We start from the raw sequence: 21,586 nt of genomic DNA, 5'->3' as shown, positions 1-21,586 counted from the left end.
AGAATTGACACATGGTTTTACATTTTACTGACAAACACGACAACACCACATTCATCTTTTGTGGTGACAGAAGCAATTCAAAGACCTTTTGATGTTCTAAGATGGAGGAGAAACATTTCCTTGTAGCCTTATTCTGTCACAACAAGGGGAGCAAGAATGGTGCTATAAAGGCAAACTAAGCATATTTGACATGTCATTCTAGCAGAGAGAATAAAGAGACTAAAGGGGGGGGGGGTCTTCATAAATGATTGAAGTATATAAGACTGGTCTTCAACAATCTCAAAGACACACATACACACATATTGCATAATAAATTGAGAGTTTTTATTTATTCATTTATTTATTTTTATCATAATTACTGTAATTGCTCCTTGTGGCTGTTAAGCCCTGCCTCCTGCTGTCTTATCTTCCTCTCCCTCTGTCTCTGTCTTTGTAGCACAGATTTCGACCATCTATTTTCTGCCCTCCAGTCAGAATATTGAGTGAATGTGGAGAGTGAGGATGGAAGGCTGGGTTGAACCAGAGTTTCTCATACACAGATCAATAGAGGATCAATGTGTACAGGTTGAAGACCTCACTGTGGTGATTACAGAGAGGCACTGCTACCATATTGTTCTAATCTCCAAACTTTAATTGGCTGTTTACAGCTGAGGTTTGGAGCAACAGGGAGAAACTGAATTTTAAGTACCATTTCTATTAGTATTTATGCATTTTAACATGTATTTTTATTATCTCAACAAATTGGACAGTTAATCAATAAAATAATGTTGAAGAAATCTAATCAGGAAAGTAATTTATTTATTAGTTTCAACCTGAAAAAAAAACATGTTAAAATTAGTTATGCTTCATCCAGGTACATCATTAATGTACTGTAATGTAATGTAATGTAATGTAATACTGACTGCATACAATTAATTGTCTAATGCTATAATTCAAGCCAAAAAATTGGCTTGAATTTCCCTTTTTAAATTTAAATTCCTTTATTTCAAACTGGTTCAGCCGTCGTGATGTCAAGGATCATCACTTTTAATGAGCACTGGTTTTCTTGGAAGAACCATCTTGTTCAAGTCCTAAGTGGTCAGGTTGAGAGCATGGCCAGGCTCATCATCATTTTGGTTTTTTTTTGTTTGTTTGTTTTTACTTCACCATTTGTGGGGTTCATTTGCCAGGAATTTTTCAACAGTAGTCTAAACGAAAATAATATTCTGCTTAAGTAGCCTGAACTGTAATTTTAGTCCTCTCTCATACACGTTCTCAAATAATGCAAAAAAAAAAAAAGCAAGACCAGAAGCAAAGCTTTCAAAATGTCATGCAAATGTTTAAATTGTGATGCTATTCATGGTAATGTTACATTATGAAAAATAACTGGTGTTTTTCTCAGGCGGCATTCCTCATAACACAGACACACCTTGTTACTGAAGTTGTGAAAAAAAGAAAGTAAGACTATGTAGTTGGGAAAAACTAAGTATGCCTTGTGATTTAGTAGCTTCCCATATGGAAAAGAAATAGTAAAAACTTATATGATTTACTCATGAAAATGGCCACTTTCTCATTACTTTCATATATAGTTTTAGTAAGTATCCAAAACATACAAGTTTCATTATATAATTTTTCAAGGGATCTTATATCTGTTTTCACTCTTGTATGCTTTTCATACAAGTTTCACACAAGACAGATACAAACTTTATAAGATTTATATATATCTTTTCCATATGGGTTGAACCACTTCTAGAAGCAATAACGGGAAGTGATGTGACCTTTATCAGTCTCTCAAATCATTGCAGAAGGATTTTGGTCCATTCTGCAGCGTTGCTTCAGTTCCTTTAGGTTTACAGGAATTCTTTTATGCACAGCTCTCGTAATGTCCCACTCAACATTTCAAGGGTTAAGGGTTGAGGTTCGACTGGGCCATTGCATCATGTCTCTTAATTCTCAGCCAATCTGCTTTAGATTTGCTGGCATTCAACAGTGTCCTGTTGCATGACATAATTTTGACCGAGCTTTAGCTGTCGGACAGATGGCTTCACATTTAACTCTAGAATACTTTTGTATACAGAGAAGTTCATGGTCAATTCAGTGACTGCAAGGCTCCAAAAAAGGCCCAAATTATCGTCTCCAATCATCATGATCAAATGTGGTGCTGTGCATTTGGTCTTGTCTGCCCAAAAGAAATTGTACCAGAAGTCTTGTAGTTTGTCCTGATACAACATTGTAAACTTAAGCTGCGTTGCCATGTTCTTTTTAGAAAAAAGAGGCTTTCTCCTGGTAATGTGCTTGGATTTCTACTGCTGGGGAGATGGAGTGTACATCCCAGTTTAAAACTTTACTTTTTGATAAGCCTTATAGTTAGAGCAGCATCAGGTTATTGTCGCATCATCTTAGTCATGCTACAATAGGTCTAGGCTGCTGAGGGCTTCCCGTGATGCATGAATCTTTCTTCTTCACTCTTCCCACTGTCACCAAGTGCTTGATCACGATGTGTGTTCTGATTATATATATGATACAGTTTTCTCTGTACTAATGTCGGCTCTTTACCTTACAATATAAAGCAATATAAAGCACCATGAAGTGAATGTTGTTGTGACTTAATGCTACATAAAAATGCCAAAACATCTGCTGTTATAGAGGCGCTCAAACTTTTTGATGATCAGTTCATCAAGTGCATTTGATGAGCAGCACCTGGCTGCTACTTACCCTCTTAATTCCTATGGAACCACTAAGGGTTTACTTAGTTTCTATTTCACATGACTATGAAGTATATAGTTATAATATCTCCCCACACTGCCCACAAGTTAAACTTTATTGTCTAACCATGTGTCGATGTACTCTAATATACTGCCGTACATAGTGTACTTTAAAAAAAATGTGACCTTTATGTGCTTTGGTAGGTTTGTGTCATACTGTTGCAAACAGTGACAGGCAAGTTCTGTCAAGTCGCAAGACTTGTGACAAGATTAGTTTTAAATCACAAAGCCATAGCAGCTGTTATCATTCGTGGAAGCTGTTGCTTCTCTGCACCCCAGGTAAACATCATTTATTGACGTGCAACAGCTAAAAGTAGCAACCATGCTGCACGCTAAAGAGGTTACGTGTATAAATGAATCACATCACACTACACTGCAGCTGGTTAATTAGAGCTAATTCATAAATTAAAGGTGGTAATTGCAGTGACAGAATGACGTTACTGTGATATTATTCAGTGCATTAGAACAAGTACAATAAAATACCATTTATTGTCCCGGGGGAAATTTAGTTAGTGACATGTTTCCTTTGTGAGCACATTCAGTACACGTTTATGAGACCACTTATCTGAGAGGAAGGAAACCATTTAAAGAGTGTGGAATATATTCATTTGCCCCTAAAGAAATCTGCTATGCTCTCTTGCCCCGTTACATCAAAAAGTACCAGCTCTGCTGTCAAAACTGAGAAACCGGAATATTAGACTTAGTGATATAAAATAACCTTAACAAACCGAGACAACTCCGTATCCTTTAGATGTCACCCTGATACAATAACAAATGTTAAATGGTGCAAAATGTTATAAATTTCAACTAGGCTGTGATTTGGTTTTTATCTAGTGAAAGCCTTAGAGAAGTCTAACATTAGAATGTAGAAAACCAAGAATATATTTACAATCCTATGGCCTGCAGGGCCAATTATAATAAAGATTTTCCAGCAATCCTGATTATGTGCATCATTTACATTGGGAGGCACACGATCATGCTTTGTCCATGGATCCATGACAATCTCTCAGTCTACACTGACTAAGATGACAGAGTGAGCAATCATTGGGGAACGCTCCTCAAGATGGCAACAGACAGCCTCATCTCTTCAGTTGCATACAAATGGAGTCATCAGTGAACACTCAGTGCATGGAGAGAGCACTAATAAGATGGGACAAGCCACACTTGAGGCAGGCTTCTGATTGACATCAATCTTGTAATATCCAGGGGCTTTATTTCCTTATTATTACAGAGAGCCACTAGACAAGCAAATCAATAAGCCACTTCCGCTGGGCTCAGATACAAGGGCTTCAGGTCTCTCTACGTAACTCCTTCTAGGATTCTCAGTGGAGGTTTGCACTCATGAATTCATTGTAAAGCTAAGGCAAAAATTTCCTGTTGCTGACTTTGACTCCATTTCCCCGAGTATGTGCAGATTCTACACTTGTTTGCATAAAACGACTAGGAGAGACCAGAGGAAATAATGGGGTGAAACTGATAAATGATTCCATTAGTCAACTTAATGAATTGATCTTTTAATTTTCCTTGTGGGTGTGACAGGTGCACGGAAGGGGAAATAAATAAACAAACAAAAGGTAGAAGGAAGGAAATGAGGAAAATTAAATTGATTACTGGATAAAACCGGCAAGAAAAAAGGGGGGTGAAAAAAGTTACGATTTATTTCTCAGGCAGTAATTTATGTCTAAAAACATATTGTGACATTCCTATTTCATAGCATCACATTTTCCTTGTACTGTCTGTCTGGCTTTTGAGTCATGGGGATAACAGCATATGGAGATGAGACACGCTCTTATCCTTCATGTGACCTTTGACTTCATTGAGCGGAACCATAACTTTTCCCTTTCATTTATTCTAGCCTCTCTGAGTTCCGGTTCATTGAACACTGTCCTTCAGACAGCCTTTAAACAAACTGTGTCTTAATGGTGCCATGAAGCTCGTAAGGCCTGACCTTTAAGCTGGAGTAGAACAAAAACAGAGTTACACGTCACCACTATTTGCATTAAAACCTACTGTAAAGCATTTAAGTTGCAGGTGGTAGCAGGTCGTTCTTAACCAAATCAGAACTTTAAAAGTGTTTTAATTGGTAATAAACTGTTGCCAGCTGAATGTTATTTGAAAAACAAAATCTGCTATTTTTTTATTTACAGTTTTTTTCCAGCTTTTCTTTGGCCCAAGAACAAATAATAAATGAATACGTGTCTTGTTTTACAAATGCCTGGCATTAAAATTACATCTTCTTCCGTAATCGTGATAGAATCTGTCTTATGTAGAAGCCAAAGCCTTGTTGCATTTCAATTTACTATTGCTCTGCATCCTAGAAAAATACTGGGAGGAATGTCTATTTTCACACTTCATTTCCTTCCATTAGTGTAATTTATCTTTTCATTTTCTTCTCATTTACTCCATGGTGGAGTCAATTAAGAAGAGAGCTGTTGGTGAAACAAGAACTACAACTTTAAAATCCTTAGCCAGTTACAGTACAGTGAGAAAATTACTCCACCGTGTGTTAACAACAGTTGTAAAGGAAAAAAGGGGGGGAAAAGTTGGAAGACTGAGTAAAAAAAAAACCTTTTAATTCATTTGCTCGTGTCTGTCAAATGCATCCAGGTATTCAGCATGAAGACGCAAACACATGATGAAATGCATAAATAGGCAGCATCATTATCTTGTAAATATAGTTATCTGAGAGAGAGCGTGGTGTACATCTGTGGCTCTTCTGGTGACAGCGCAGACATTACTTTGAATTTAAAAGCTACTTGATTGATGTCACACCCTTTGCCCACGTTCAAATGATTTCCCAAACCTACAGGAAATCCATCAGCTCAAGGAAAACACTACTAAAGAGCCACCCCAGCAATTTTCAATCTCATCCGTGTACTTGTTATAGATCGACGTGCCAATGTGGACCATTACACCTGTCAATACTCTCTATTTCATGGGGAGGCTTATGTTATAACTCTGAATTAGACCAGACACAAAAACAAGATTCATTTTAGCCTCAAGAACTTCTTCTTCATCAGATAGTAGAGACCATCTGAAAATTGAAGCCAGGCAAAAGAGAAGGAAAAGAAATCACTTTCTTATTTATTTATTTATTTTGGTTTGTGTTGTGAGATATGTGAGAGCTCATATATAGAGAGAACAAGTATTCTTAGGAACCACAAAGACAAAAGACTGAGAGGAAACTGAGAGGAAAGCACGTGCATGCTGACCTGTGTAATATTTATCAGGGTGAAATCGGTGTCCTCTCCAAACAGACTGATGCCATTCAGCTTGAGAGTCAGGAGCTGAAATTGTATTACAATGCTTTAATCTCGGCTGAGTGGCCAAGAGGTCATGCTCCTGGAAATTGAAGACCTGAAAAATGAGCTGCAGAGTCAAGAAGGCTTGAAAAATCATGAGATGAGTGAGGAGAGGGTAGCCTGCTCCTTCACAGTGGAGGAATTTCTCCAGGAACTTGAGGAGGTAAAAAGGAAGCATCTAGCTGAAAAGCAGATCCTTTCTCATGAGCTGACCACTCTCAGAGTCCAGAAAGAAAAATGATCGAGGGTCCAGACTGAGTTCGAAAAATTGGAAACTGCGGATATCGCAGGCAAATTGGAGGACATGCAGGTCTCAGATCAGCATTTGGCTCAATGCATAATGAAAAAACTAAACAAATTTATTAAGAGGATTCAGGCAGAGACTAACTATCTAAACACTTTAAAGCAGAAGAGCTATACCAAAATGAAAGAAGCCACTTAGATGAGTGACGAAACATTTAAGTAATTTAATTAGATGTAATTTTGTTACTTAAGTACATGATATATAATAAGAGTTCATATCTAACACATTTTCCTTAATGATTAGTTATTTCAATAAATAAACCTGTGCTCTTAAATATTTCAGTTGCATTTTACTCAAAATGACGGTTATTCTTGAACAAAAGGTGCACGTTTATGAGGGCAAAGAATCATTTTTAGTGTTTTCTACATGTAGGCAAAGCTCAGACTGAAAGATTGTTCTTTCTTTTTACAGTAGGTGTTTTCATTGCTGCAGAAATTATGGGAAAAAGAAGAGCAAACATCAAAATGAACCTCTATTTTTTTGAAAAGTCCTTTAACAATAGTCTATATTGACATATTTTGTTTTGTGAAGAACAGATCCAGCACTTCTTGCTTCAAAATTACCCATTTTTTTTAAATGCATTTTTTTTAATGCACTTGCTTGAATGCATTGAAAACTAAAAATGTTTTCCCCGAGTGTTACACTCTGTAGAAACCTCCTCCTGCAGAGTCAGCTTCCAGTTAAATAAGCTTCCTGGTATTTGGAGAAAGTGGGATACAGGCTCCATTTAGTCCCGTCTTAAATTCCAACACAGTTCACCTTGTTTCCAACACAGAAAAAGCACTGTGTGAAATATTCAAGAAATTTTATTTATTAGTTATTGTTCACAGAAATTAAGAAACTCATTAGTCAAAAAAAGTACTTTTATTTGCTTTCTGTTCCCTTCATGTTTTGTTTGGATTGAGCATCAGTCTGCTTCAAGTTTAGAAAAAGATCAAGGTTTGGGTTAAAATAGTTATAAAATTAATAAAAAATATTAAATAATATTATATGTTGCAAAGTTTACCACTTGTTCCAAAGCTCCATTTTCCATGTTGCCCCCATGACAAGTACTGCGAGAGATGTCTTTAAAAACAGGTGCAGAAACAACACTTACTTTCAACACATTCAAACAGATGTATATTAAACCCACACCCAACACTGTTTTGACACTGAGCTTCGTCACAATGCTTATGTTATGATACATAAGTGCACAAGTAGTTTGCTTTAACTGCAAAAGTAGTTAAGGCAAATGATTAAAAAACGTTGTACTAGATCATGTTTCAGGACGGTATTAATGAAAGTGCTTTGTGGGTGCTTGTATTTGAAAATCCATTTGGTGTTATAGCTCAAATTGTGGTCCTGGTACTCTGATCTCTTGCTTCAGGCTAGTGCTGCTCATTTCCACATGCTGCTGTGAGTAGCTTGTTAGGTGACTTGAATGCTATATTTCGTTGGTGATCTTAGATGTGACTACTAGGTGAATATATTTGGATTACCTGAATTTTAATACGCGAAAGAAATATTTGTTTTTATATACTTTGTTACCAGTTTTTATTAATAAAAACACATACACACACACACACACAGTTTGAATCATTGTAGTGCATGGGTTAGCACTGCCAAATCCCTCCGGCTTGCTCTAACAGCCCAAAGATTGTTTCATTTTTAAATCTAAATTGGCCATAGGTGTGAATGTGAGTGTGTGGTTCCCTATTTGTTAGCCCTGTGATGGAGTGGTGACTGTACCCCGAGTCTCACTGTGCGATAACTAATGTCTCAGCACCCCCTCCCCAAAGAAGTGGAGAATTGTAGAAATGGATGCATGGGTGGAATGACCATGGATAAGGAGGAAAAATTACAGTACATTTTATGATCCCATGGAGTACTAACTGATCAAAGGATTAAACATGTTTGTGAATCTTAACCTTTTGCATATTGACTGGATTAGGTGGATACAGGTAGAGAGCAGACCTTTGGACAAAAACAGTTTTGTTTTTTGTTTCTCTTTTTACTCTTAGATCTGACAAAATCAGAGCATTTTGGATACTTTCTATGTGCACTCTGACTTAGCAAGCAAGTAAAATAACTGATCAGGGGAATTTTTTGAACAGAAGAGAAAAGAATACAAGCAGCATACACACAATGTGGCAAAACCGATATATGTTTTTAGATGCGACGGTTGAATCTCTTTCAAGGAAGGGCAGAGACTAAGAAATATCCACAATTAGGTAACTATTCTTCAAGCGGGGTGACAAGCTTACTGGAAAACTGCATCCAAGAGTAGAGACAGCATTGATACAAACATAGAAGAGGCTAGACAGCATTGTTATTGTTTTGGCTTTGAATTATTTTTTGCCCCGAAGCTTTCTATTTTAGTGTGTTCAGCATGCTTTGTGATAGTTTAGTCAGCGTAGACATTGGGCCATTACATTCGGACAGCTCTAACTGTTGTAGCATTTTATCAACCCTCTTAAAAATGAAAGGCATTTTCAAATGTTTGAAAAAAATGAGCAATTAAAATATGCATTTATCCACTAACTGGATTAAGTCTGAGTGACTGCGATATTTTAAAACTATCTCGAAACGAGATAAGAACGAGTATTTAAAAAACAATAATCAGTAAAGGAGAGGATAAGAGAGTTCAAAAGAGAGAGACAAACATATTTTTGACCAGAAGCATTTTAATATCCCAGCTGCATGTAAAGTTTAAATTATTTTTATTCATTTTGGCAGGTGGATGCCAAAGAGTAAAGTCAGGTGAGGGCCTGTGAGTACACAAGTCTCAAAACATAAGCGCTGTAAACCAAAACACAAGCTGCCTATTGGGAGGTGAGGGGAAACAATATTAACACCGACAGTGATGGATGGTGTTGCTTCCTGTAGAGGTCTGATGGATGGAGGACTCTTTACAGGTACGAAGCACTGTTTTCTAGACTAAAAGGGGCCTTTTGTGTGTTGTGCATACACGAGTAAAATGTGCGTTATAAAAAATAGGTGTGCAACATTAATGTATTTCTTTTGCATAGATATAGACATGTTTTCTGCCATCCGTGGGTCCATTATTACATATATGCTTGAATATTACCAACAAATAAAGGTGAGATATTCCTAAAAGCTCTTTCCTAATGTGCAGCAGTGGTTGCTTTGTCTCTAAAAGCAAATCTTTGCCTGCTCATCTTCGCTTTTTGAAATTGCACCACTCTTTAGGTAAAGTAAATAGCTAGATTACTCAAAGTTAGTGATCTGCAATGTTTCTAAAACAGTCAAATTTATGAAAAAAAATATAGCAAAAACAAAATGCACCAAACACTAAAGACCAGTATGTATCATGGCACAGTCATAATAAGCTGCTGTGTCAGGTTTATGTGCATTAGTATTAACTTCCCTTTCCTCAATAGTGTCACACCTAAAAACAGATCAGTTTACTGGCCTCAGACAAGAAAAAGAGCAGCTAAAGGTCAAAAACCTCCTCTCCAAAAACAATGTTATATTATCTGCCTCTGCTGCACTCAGCAGATAAAATTGATGTTGTTCTTCCCACTGCGATGGTTATATTTGAAATCAACAGCGAGACACTTGCTGTAGTTTATGTTTGGACTTTTCATATTCTCTCTCTACATATGGCACTGCCGGGCTTTTTACAGCTCGGAAGGCAAAAGGGTCCTGAAAGGTAAAGGAAACAAAAAGAAAATTACATTAATTAAAAAGAAAAAAGCACTTATTCATCATATCACGTTAACAGTCACCCACTTTACAGTAGCAGGTTGTTTAAGCTAAGAATAGCTCTTTTGAGTGGCTCCGCTGCCAATCACAGCTGCTTGTAGCTTATTGCTTTCATAAACTGTTGCTCCACAGTGCACTCGCTCATGACTGAGAGACACCTGATATTCAGCTTTTATTTTATTTAACACAAGAGGATGTGCAAGAGCCTGCTAGGTTACCATCCCAGGTAACCAGAGAACATCGACAGACCAGATAGTTGGAGAGTAGGGGTGCAACGATACACAAAATTCACGGTTCGGTTCGGTTCGATACTTTGGTGTCACGGTTCGATATTTTTTTGATACAAAAAAAATGTTCATGCCTTTTTAATTTGTCATTTATTAAAATTATAAATATATATTTTAACTCAAAAGTACAGTTTTTAAATTTAACCCTAACCCTTGTGCGTGTTTTTTATTTTGACAGCGAATGCGCACCTGCGGACCACTTATGTGCAGCCCTGGCCATATTGCAGCCACAGAAATTATTTTGTCCATGAAACCATAAAGCTGCACTTTCTTTTTGCCTTATAGTCTGATTTGTCATAACTTCTCCGTTTTGTGGTAAGCTTTTCTTTGGCTGTCACTTCTTCACCCTGACCTGTCTTATTTGGCTCAGCAGAACTAAAATATATATGCTGCTGGTTTTACACACGCACTCACATAAGCTCAGCGATTCTCTGCGGGATCAACCTCTCACATGTTTAAGCTTGCTGCGGGAGATTTCACTTGTCATGTTTGCATAGTAAGCTAACGATTAATAAGACGATGTCAGAGGAATTGGTGCACAAATTATCATCACTCACAGATCAGTGCTGTCGCTCTCTATACACAGTTCACATGATTGCAAAGTGAAAGCAAAAACCAAGCGCAAATTCAAACGCGACTACAATATGTCACATATTGACAGTGGCTCACCGATGCCAATGACATAATTACCCAGCTACATTTCTGAAAGAATACAAAAGCATTGACATATATTTTTCCTTCCTACAATAGCCCGACGGGCAGGGAAGAGATAGATTTTGGTAGCCCGACTGAAAAAATCGCTAGCTCCAGGACGTCGGGCTAGCGATATTACAAGCCCTGTATCTGATTGAGGAATCACTCATCTTTGGAAAAGAGAGTTTATTACAGAGAAATGTCTCTTTCCAAAATAAAAGCTATACTATCCGCTTCTTCTGGGCTATATTCTCAGCAGCATAAGGAGAATCATGTGCTAACAGCTGTCTAAATGACTCAGCTAAAGTTAGTAGCATGCTTGTTGTTTTTGTTTTTGCACTAGGATGATGTCGGCGTAAATGTGCAGTCATATTCGTTGTGTTCCCACTAGTGCTTTCAGGTTAATCTCGTTGAAATGACCTTAACGCCACAACACGGCAAATCTCCGTTAACGAGCTACCGCTGATCGCCCCGTGCATGGGGCTAGACGGCCAACACGTTAACAAGCTAACTGCGCTAACACACTAGTTCCCACCCATGTAATTGAGCATTGCATGGCACATCCAACATACTGTTTTACTTTAGTGCATGACTCGCTTACCTTCAGGGTCATATGTCACATGAAAACCAAAATAATTCCAAATGCCAGATCTGAATGAGAGTGGGGGAGGTCCATGTTACAAAGAGAGCTTAACTTCTGTCTTGCTAGCTTGCCCTGCGCTCTTCCTTCTGACTATGCTGTCTGTGTTGAGCGCTCAGTGGATCTGCGCTCGACAGTGCAGCCTAGGCGGAGTAGTCGAACGCAGATTCACTGAGCGCTCAACACAGACAGCATCGTCAGAAGGAAAGTTGATAAAATAAATTACAAATGTTGTATTGTTCGATACATATGCGTACCGAACCGAAAGCACTGTATCGAATGGTTCAATATCGATACGAATATCGTTGCACCCCTATTGGAGAGGTATCCTGGCAAACTTCACATTAGCACTGGTGACAAAAACCAACAACCTATCCCTGCACTGAATTTGAAAAGTTGCTCTCTTTAGGCTTCTAAGTAATGAAAGGAATCATTAGAGTTTGTAAACTTTTTATTTAATTTATTTTCTTTTCTGTGCTTTATAGCTTTACCAAAATTGGATTTCAGGCCTGGCTACCCTAAGAGGATCTACAAACACACGTGGTGCAAGAGCAAATGTGTGTGAAAAAGCACAGAGTGGAAAAAAATAAGGGTTGAAATTAAAGTTGTTTAGCTTGAATGGATTTAAGGGCATGAAAAGTAAATTTTAGTGCTGGTAATTAATCTTTTTTCTCACTGTTGAAATACATTTTTAATGGTTTGTATCTGTTTCAACAAAACAAAGCAGGAGGGTCAGTGTGTGCTCCTCTCTCACACTCTGTTTTATGCAGCTAAACTGGTGTGTGAGTCATTGCATCATTAATCCAGTCTTTAAACTATAGGTCCAAACAACCAACAGACGTCATGAGTTTCTACTATATACTGTAAGCAAATTACCAAAACATTGGTGAGCACTGATGCTTTAACTTAACCACCATGACTCAACACAGTGCAACATTCTCAGTATTTGATGTTTAAATAATTTATTTGTAATCCCATGGATTATGTTTCTTATAACAAAAATTGTTTTGTATTGAGTTAAGCAACAATATAGGACTCTATGGTCGTCTACTTTTTTTCTGTATAATAACTAACTAATAATTAATAATAATATGATGAGCACAACCATACCCCTAGGCTTTTAGGCTTACGTTACTAGATCAACTGCAGCTACTTTCTCAGAGGAGGAGCAACCTGAGCAGTCTTTTATACAACAACACTGGGACACTAAAAACACTAAGAATGCATGAAGTTGTAAATTCCCAGCCCTAACCAGTGTGCACTATTACATTCTGCGATCCTTGTGATGTACATGGTACACATTTTAAGATTTCCCATAAAAAGCCGCAAAACTCAGTGGCAGGTAACAGCTAAAATAGTTGCAGTAATGCTAATATATAATATGTACACCATTCAGGCATAACATTATGAGCAGTGACAGGTGAAGTGAATAACACTGATTATCTCTTCACCGTGACGCCTGTTAGTAGGTGGGATATATTCGGGAGCAAGTGAACATTTTGTCCTCAGAGTTGATGTGTTAGAAGCAGGAAAAAATTGGTGAGAATTTCAGCGAGTCTGAAAAGGACTAAATTGTGAAGGCTAGACAAATGGGTCAAAACTGCAGCTCTTGTGGGGTGTTCCCAGTTTACAATCAAAAGTGGTCCAAGGTAGTAACAGTGGTAATCCAGCGACAGGGTCATGGGCCATGGATGCCCCACCTCCTCACAGGATTTAAAAGAAAGCTGTGTTGCTAGGACCTATGTTGTGTTTACACCCTTTTTGTGAATTGGAGCTGATTGTTTTTCATAGTTCTTACGGCTGTGTTGATGATACAGGATATGTAAGCAGTTTTATCACCAAATTAAACATCCATCTTTTTTCTGCTTATCCAAATCACAATACTAAACTGAACCTTTTGCAGAAAGGCTACCTGCAAACCAAACTGCACAATATGTACAATTATCCTGTCTCGTTCTGGAAGAGAAAAAAAGGGAAAGCAACAAGTTCATATCGAAATAGGGCTTTCAGTGCAAATCTGTTTCTTTTGTTAGCATAATGAGCTCTGTGTCTGGATCCCATCTAGATTAAACTGAACTAAAGGACGCTAGAGGAGCATTAATTGGTAGGTGACTGGCAACACAACTGACAATGTTCTATCAATGATGGAACTCTTCTTCTCTCATCTGCCTCTTTCATGTCTCTGTTGTATGCTCCTCTTTGAACTCTCTTGAGAATCTAGCACAGCTCCTCAAGGTCTTAAAAGACAGCAGGTGTTCACCACACCCACGCCAGCACTAACCCTTGTGCTATCACACTTGCAAGAGACATACATCAAAGCTAATGCTCACATCTGCAGCTTTTTTGTTTATTCTGTAGCTCTGCAGCAAGGAGATGAAGAGCTCTTGATTTTAGCATCCTATTTAGCATAAATACACACACATACAAGTCCTGCACCATGATCATCCATGTTGTGCTAGCACATCAAACTTGCCAGCTGCAAAAAAAAAAAAAAGTACATAACAGTGGGATCTTTGTTGCCCCCTGAAAAGGAAACATAGTTCATTGCCATGTAATCTGTTTTTGTCAGCTGGGTGGTTTTTCATGAATTTCTAAAATCCCAGCGTACACAGCTCACATATTCTTTTGAGATCTTGATTCTGTCCACCAGGAGCAGAGACGGATAACAGCATTCAACCTAGTGTTTATGATGTTAGCTGCTCAAGATGTAGGCTACACACATTTGACCTGTTTTGATATATTCTTTCCTCTTTTTTTACTGTGGCGTCACCAGGCTGAAGCACTCCTTTAAAACTGTAAACTCTACTCAGTTTAAACTGTGATACGTTTGAGTTGAGGCCAGTATCTCCTAGAATTTTAAACAGTTATGCTCATATTTTAAAGAAATATTCAGACTCTAGCAGGAACTAAAATCTTGATATGACTTCACACAACCATATTCGCATGACGAAAAAAAAAAGTCCACCATAAGCCATCATCACTAATCAATATCCTCTGGAAGCTCTCACAAACACGATCCAACAGCATTTCTCTTCAAAGTGAAGTAGACTGACAGCAGCAATATCATGCATGATCAGGGTGAATAATTCAATGTATTTTTTTAACGGGACAAAAGACAATTGGAGGATGACAACTTGTCAGCAGGAGATAAACTGGGCAAATGAATAAGACATGAAGAAAATAAAAGGGAGCTAAGAGATGTAAGTAACTCACTGCCATCCAGTTTTCTGCTGTGTTCTTTAATATATGTTTACGTTTCTTTTGTTGTTGTTGTTGTTTGTGTATGTTGTGAAAAGATTTCCAAATTTATTCCTCTGAATTTTTTAGTGGAGACCAAGGCATTGTTCTACAGTTTAAAAGCAGACTCGTCGAAAGAGGTGAAGAGATGTTTAATGGTGACTAACGTTAGCTGCCAAATGCCTTTGGCGACTCTGTGACTCACCATCAAAGTGAACTCTGACCAAGTGTTTCCAACGTGGCAGCCATGCAGGGCTGAAGGGGAGAAACACGGACAAGACAGGAGGGGAAGGGTACAGAGTGTAACTAAGGGAGCGGCCGGGAGGCAGGTTCTGCTATGATTTGTCAGTTTATGGTCAGTGCATTTATCACAAATGTCATCCTTCATCACAGCTAAGATCTACCACGTAGCCTGCATTTACTAAATAAATGGTAAAGGTCTAGATAAAGCCACGAGTGTAATGGAAAATGCTGGCAGTAAAGGTATCTGTTAAGATTTTTGATGCATACACAGTCACAAACTTCAGTCTGAAAGCAGTCTGAATTGCCAGGGATACCAGAAACCCAGAGTATTATATGACAATCGGTGAGGGCTGCGGAAGAAGAATGCTGCATAGGCTCTACTTGTTTGGAATTTTATTGATTTGACTTTTAAATAGATGTGTATGTGAGGCTGTATTTCTATAGCAATCAAAACCTATCAAACCCGAAACGGCAGATTCTTTTTTTCTTTTACCATGCAGTACAATAAAGCTGCATCATTTCGATCCAAAGGCTTCAATTTAAAACTTGAGTCTATCTAAACAAGAATAGTCAACAAAGCCCATAGTACTGGTTCGGCGTGATACCATATGTGATCCTCTACTGTTGAGATAGAGCTCAGAGAAAGAAATCATCAATACATAGGCTCTGCATTCAGCAGCACAAAGGATTTTCAATGCATGCCCATTCTGTACTGCATGTCCAGCCATATGTTAGTACTTGACCTTTAGGGCAAAATAAATCATGCATTTCCATATTCAGTTTTCCTTGTTCCTGTATTCATGCTTAAGCAGATAAAATCAGATATTCAATGTCACCGCCTTGATGTAGTGAGTTGCAAGCTGATTTAAAGCTCTGCCTCAGCTACTCAGCAGTGCTTTCACAAAGAGAAACACTGCACCGCAACCCAGCAAGCAACAATTCATTATATGTTATTAACAGCTAAATGCCAGGAGTAGAAATGAAACATTAGAAATGAAAAGCACCTACTGTTACAAAATGATCTCTGGCATGAAATGAAGCACATTAGTTCATGAAGTAGTAATTAGGGAGCCATCTCAAGAGCTAGCATTATGAAACAGCTATTATCTTGAGGAAAAAAATTGTTCAAAACCCTTCAATTAGCCGTGATACCACTTGTTTCATCTTTTGTAAGTACAAGGCAATTAGACCTAGGTTTGTCCTGCACTTCCCGTGCTTATTTTAAATTACTCATACGTATGTAAAGAATTTGCTTAACTCAACGCACTTAATCACACCTTATTTTTGGAATATATAAAGTGCATATTTACACTGTATGGGTATACATTTACTAAGGAAAGCAGTACTAAGCTTGCTGTCCCACAGTAAGATGGTTAATCTGAGTGGAAAGCTGTTGTCACAGCAGTGCAGGGTTAAGTGGTCTGTAGCACCATGGAGAATGCAACCCTTCTCTAATCCCTTAAATTTTGGCAGAACTACCAGCTTATGGGAAGCCAGCATTTTTGGAAACACATACTACGTGTTAGACATTGTCACATTGTTAAATGTTTGATTAGCTGGGTCTCGTGTGAAAAGAGCTTTGGTTACCTGCTGTTTGTTGACATATTTAAATAAATGAAATGGACAGATTTCCAATTGTGCAGCAGACATTAAAAACATCAATTATCTCCCTCAATAGCATAAACAATACTTTTTAATAAATTGTGTATTTTTATATTTATTGTAGTGCTGTTTTCAAAATTTGGTGTTCAAAGTAACATTTGTTGACTTTGCAGTAAAATGTCATGCTGGTGTTAAAAAAAAACAAAAAACCCATCTGAAATCTTAGTGGAATCATCAGCCGAGTGTTATTATGTTTATATAATATAAAGTTGTTTAAGGCTTTTTACAGAATCAAATGGCATCGCTACAATGTCAGCCAGCCACCCTCACACAGTTTAGGCTACCTGTCTGCTCTGTCCTGTGGGAAGGTGAATAAGCAAGCAGTCCAGCACATCAGAGTGTCAGTGCTGCGAGCTGTGCCTGCCACAAGGTTAAAAGGACAGCAACCTATATGTATGACTGTCCACAGAGAGGTTAGGTAATTCTGATCTTAACTGAGATCGTGAGACTTGTTTTCTTTGCTTTTTTTTCCCATCTCCCAGCGATATCTCGTATATTTGCATGCTTCTCCCGAGAAAACAAAATAAAAGTAAAAGTAAATCAGATATTTCATCTGATTCGGAGCCTGAGAGCATCAGGCATTGTTACCCGCATTTTTATATTCTAGACCCAAAACACAAATACAAATTCCTCAACCCTTTCGGCCGTGCTTTGAGATGTTATAAAAAAAATAAAATAAAACAAAGGAAAATAATAAAAATTAGCATGCAAATAACTGAAAGAATGATGAATGTAAATTAAATATTTACAAGCAAAGGTCTATAAGTTAAATGACCCTGAGGTCTTCTATGCTCATTTATTTGTTAATCAGCATGCTGCATTGTTTAGCTCTTATTATGAAATAAAACCTTAAATGGTTCATTAACAATTTTCCCCACCCTTCCATATTTTTAAAATAAACTCTCTCCTGTCTTGCTCATATTGGTATGCACTTGCTTTAGAATGTAGCATATTTTCTGTGGTAAAATCCTTAATCCAGACAACCCAGCTGCTCACTCCACTCCACTGTAGGTTCTTCATTTGATCTACCATGCCTTATCTATCAAGCTCAGCATCAATAGCACTGACGGCTGATTCGCTGGGGTCTTAGATCTGAGAATGAGAGACGTGCCGCACAGTGCCAGAGGGATAATCAACTCACTTAATACTTGTGAGAAGGTTTATCCAGAGAGCAGAAACAATAATTATTATTTTTTTGGCAGGTATTGTTGTTGTTACTGCTGCATTGCTCTTCACCACATATAACTGTTCAAAAGTACTTTATAATTACAGCAAAAATTAAAAAGTTAAAATAGCAGATTTCTGTTAAATACATGCTTCAGCAGGTTAAAAACAGCTGATTTGCTACCAAATAAAATCTCAATGCAATTGTATTTACAAAACTAGGCGCCCCATGTGTTCTTTTCCTTTTTCTTCATGGTAGGATGCAACCACGACCAGCCATCTGGCCAGTAAAGTGCTGCTCTTATCATCTGGGAATTTATGTCAGCACGTGTAGTGCAATAGCTACATTTACAGATAAAAAGCCATCTATCTCTCGCTGTCTGATGGCTGAGGACAGGGGGGAGTCTAGGTCATGTTCCCACTATAGCAGAAAGATAACTGATGAAGCGATGACCCTATGATATTACAAAGAGTGGCACAGGCAGATTTTAATGGAACAGAAAAGGTCACCAAAGCTGTAAACAAAATCAGGTTCCCAATAAGCGGGCAAGGTTGTTGATTAAAACTTAGAAATCTTGCACATAATTCTTGGAGAACTTACAAATGGGACACAGACTCATCAATCAAGTGTAAAAGGCAGAGACAAAGGGTAGTTCGATAAGGTGATAGAGCCGATAAACAGATGACATTTGAGGCAATAAGAGGCAAAGATGGGGCACGAATAAATTTAAACTGACAGGAACGATGGCGCCATATCATATAGTCTGAAAAATGGTCTGTCGCACAGCTTACGAAACAGGGCAGATTACTGTCATCAAAGATCTTTCAAAGAGCATACTGCTGAGCTTCACTGAGTTGGCACCATTGCCTTGTGACAGATTTAGATAAGAAACTGATTGCTTTACAGTATTTTTATATCTGTCACTTCTTTGACTGCTGTCATTCTAACAAGACACGAAGAAACAGGTCTTTAGCAAAACACTGTCACTTAGTTAAGTGTGTAACTAAAAGGAATGAAACCTGTTTTTCTGTCTGCATAGCTCCTGTTCTTCACCCAGAGATTTTAGGCAGGAAATTAGTTTGATATAGCAAACAGAGAGGTGTGAATAGTGGAAGAAACACTTTTATCTCCCAGAGCTCTCTCCTTGCCAGTAATCAGCTGTTTACACAAGATTTATGTTTCTAATATGGCATGACTTGAAGTAACTGTATAATCTTTAGGGAGCAGATACTATTATGACAGCAGTGAGCAAATGATAAATAATTTCCTTACAGATGCTTTATCGTATTGTATCTTTAAGAATCAAAATCGTGGAAAAAGGTATCAATTTATCTCTTTGTTAATTTTCCTGTTTCAATATAATCAACACATTTATTCAAAATGAAGACAATAGTTTAACTATTGTGACAGTCTGTATATATTATATAATACATACAGAGTGTATCAAACAGAATCATCCGATTTCAATGTGCTTTTATTCCACAGCCATTCACCCGTAACGATCGAAACATGTACTGTTTGAAAAAGCGGATTCGTAAATTTCATACAATAGCTAGCAGGTAGCACAGCAACAGCAGTGGCTAGAGTAACTCCATATATGCTGGGCAAAGTATGGGACCAGTTTGATATATGCTGTGTGTCCAGAGGGCGACAGATTGAGGACCTGTTAACATTGTATGTTTTGTATGTAAAACTTTATCTTCAGCCATCTATTATATGACAAATAAAATAGCTTTTCATGGTTTTGTCCTTTTTACGCTCCTTAATCCTTAATGACCAAAAATATTTATCACGATATACATTTGAAAATTTGCGATAACGATATAACTGACGATATAATTGACACTAGACAAAATACTTTACAACTCCACAACTTTATTAGTGCAAAAAAAAACATCAATGTATTTTCACTTAAACAAGCAGCTGTTTTTTGCATTAAAGATGTATAAAAACGTAACAGTGCAAATGCAAATTCCTTGCTGACAGTTTAACCAAAAGCCATTTCCAGCGGAAATTGGCCGACATATCCTCAGCATAACCATGTATAATATCCACAAAACTTAAAAAGAGGTTATACACACACAATACGGTAATATTATGTTGAAGCACAGTAAGTATCACTCCGCGAGGCGCCTACCTACGATAGCCGTAACGCTCCGACAATCCATCAAGCGGTGCGGCTTCGTAGCTTAGCAAAGTCGTACTGAAACATTGACAGATTTTTGAGCGCCGTGTACGACATAACATCGTTTCGAGGTCAGTAAACGCAACCAGAATTCATACATAAGGCACACGGGATTATAAGGGGCACTGTCGATTTTCAGAAAAATCAAAGGATTGATTTTAAGTGTGCCGTGTTTTTGGGAAAATACAGTAATAACGACAGCCAGCTAGCATGCTCTACCAAAAATAGTGCTTTGTTGTGTATCTGACGGACGAAAGCTAAACCAGTTCCACACCACTGAAGTTGCAGCATTTTTACAAACCAATTCTGGTTCATCCGTTTCATTCAACGATACGCTTTCGCCCTTCTCATTCTCTGTCGCCGCCATACGCGTATGTAAACAAAGGCACTGCACGTGCACGTTTTACCCATATTCTATCGCAATATTTCATTTTCTTATTGTTGCCCAACATTATTATTAGTATTACCGTGAACGATATGATATGGCCCAGCCCTAGTGTGCAGCTAATAGTGATTTAGTGTGTGACACCACAGATACCAAAAAGGCTAGAAACTAAAGTTTTACTATATATGCTTTCTTGTATTGTAGACTGTCAGAGAACTGCTGTAGTATCAGCTTCTGAAGATTATTCATACCATTTCATTAGGTTAGCTTAACAGCTAATAAGCTTAATCAAACAGCTAACTAGCTACTTTGTGCTATTACTAACAAGCTTCTTCTTCTAAGTAAAAAAAAATCTGATTTAACCTGGAAAGAAGATTTATAGGGAACCAAGTTAAACACTACTCGTGCCATTTTTCAAGGGCTATTAAGAAGAAAAAACACCATAGATTTCATGATAAAGATGTCAAAGGGGGGGGGGGGGGGGGTGACCACACTGTGGCTGTAAACATCGTTTATATACAGTATGTGTCTTTAACACTGTAAGGATAGAGAGGGACATAGCCCATGCAAAGGTGTCTGTTACTTCATTTGAGTGAACTACAAATGGAAGGCATCAAGTTTGGCTGTGAAAATTATAAATTACTGGGCTGTTAGACATTGTCAACAGAATTTACTGATTTTGCATAATGCTGATGCTGCAGAGAGATGCACAATGCCTTTCCCTTCTGTCTGTGAGTGAATATATGTGTGAAGCTGTGAGCCGTAGTGTCATAAAGAAAATACATCTTTATTGAGCAAGACAGGCAGTCTTGGATAACAGAAGTTTCTTGAGCAGTAGTTCATTTCTGGACAGCATCACTATAAGGCCGCATAACTCTTTAAGGAAAAATAAAATAAATTAAAAAATGCTGGGTTTATTGGGACATTAGCAAATCCAGATGCTGCACCCCACACGCAACACATGCTATCAAACTTGGCGAACTCTAATTCATCAGAATTGCTAAAGAAACTAAATCTTTCATTTCTAGATAATA

The 21,586-nt window shown here is 37.8% G+C and overlaps 1 protein-coding gene and 1 long non-coding RNA gene across 3 annotated transcripts in view; both read right to left on the bottom strand.

Annotated features, from left to right (window-relative positions):
• LOC120723290 (seizure protein 6 homolog) overlaps positions 1 to 21,586 on the bottom strand; it is a 91,886-nt gene that overhangs the window by 44,727 nt on the left and 25,573 nt on the right. The window lies entirely within an intron of this gene.
• LOC120723292 lies at positions 1,628 to 21,058 on the bottom strand. The gene is made up of 3 exons (XR_005693704.1): positions 21,047 to 21,058; positions 7,950 to 7,959; positions 1,628 to 2,088 (listed from the first exon to the last, which is right to left on the bottom strand). It is a non-coding gene; the product is annotated as an uncharacterized LOC120723292 (long non-coding RNA).

This window comes from Simochromis diagramma, unplaced genomic scaffold (assembly GCF_900408965.1).
Source record: "Simochromis diagramma unplaced genomic scaffold, fSimDia1.1 OVJJ01000676.1, whole genome shotgun sequence".
Taxonomy (NCBI): Eukaryota; Metazoa; Chordata; class Actinopteri; order Cichliformes; family Cichlidae; genus Simochromis; species Simochromis diagramma.
This window is presented reverse-complemented; position numbering and strand designations above follow the sequence as displayed.